This window comes from Sinocyclocheilus rhinocerous, unplaced genomic scaffold, assembly GCF_001515625.1.
Source record: "Sinocyclocheilus rhinocerous isolate Xijiao unplaced genomic scaffold, SAMN03320098_v1.1 scaffold821, whole genome shotgun sequence".
Classification (NCBI taxonomy): domain Eukaryota; kingdom Metazoa; phylum Chordata; class Actinopteri; order Cypriniformes; family Cyprinidae; genus Sinocyclocheilus; species Sinocyclocheilus rhinocerous.
The window spans coordinates 662,079-663,069 of NW_015623656.1; positions in this window are offsets into that span (position 1 = coordinate 662,079).

The window sequence follows — 991 nt, forward strand, 5'->3', positions numbered from 1 at the left end:
AGGGTGTGCAGCGGTTGCCAGAGTTACCTTCTCTTCAGGTCTTGGGTGTGATGATGATGATGTCAGCCAGCATGCTGGGCTCTCGCTCTCTCTCTCTCTCTCTCTCTCTCTCTCTCTCCGCCCTCTGCTAATAGACGCTATCATTAACCCTTTCCTCACAACAGTTCACCCAAAATTAAAATTCTGTCATCGTTTAATCACTTACACTACCGGTCAAAAGTTTGGGATCAGTAAGATTTTTAATGTGTTTTAAAGAAGTCTCTTCTGCTCATCAGACATACAGAAAAAACTGTATTGTGAAACATTATTGCAATTTAAAATAATGGTTTTCTATTTTAATGTACTTTAAAATGTCATTTATTTCTGTGATGCAAAGCTGTATTTTCAGCATCATTACTCCAGTCTTCAGTGTCACATGATCTTCAGAAACATTCTAATATGCTGATTTATTATTTATTAATATTGGAAACAGTTTTGCTGCTTAACATTTTTTTTTTTTGGGAACCTGTGATACTTTTTTCAGGATTCTTTGATGAATAATGCTTCGCGTGGGAGAATTCACGTGATCATTTTATGCACGTCTGTCATATGACCTTCACGAGCCGAGCGAAAATGTCATGTGATTTAATTTGTATATTCTATGAAACTATGTGGGTATTTGGTATGTAGGCGATATTTGCATAGGCCTACCTTTTAAAAGAAATATGGTTAAACAGGCAGTTTAACCAGATTTATTAAGTTATATAAATCACCTGCGTTATTTGCGGCTCAGACTTTCTGCCTTAATTACAGTGCTGTTTTAACAAATGCTGACGCAATGATGAAAACAACAGGCTCAATGTGCCCTCATTACATCAGTCGTTATTTTGCGATATTTACACGAGGTCATGTGACTAGCAACCCTTTCACTGTCAGAGCTACTACTTGGAAGTTATTTATTAATATTTAATACATTATATATATATATATATATATATGATAGCAATAAATA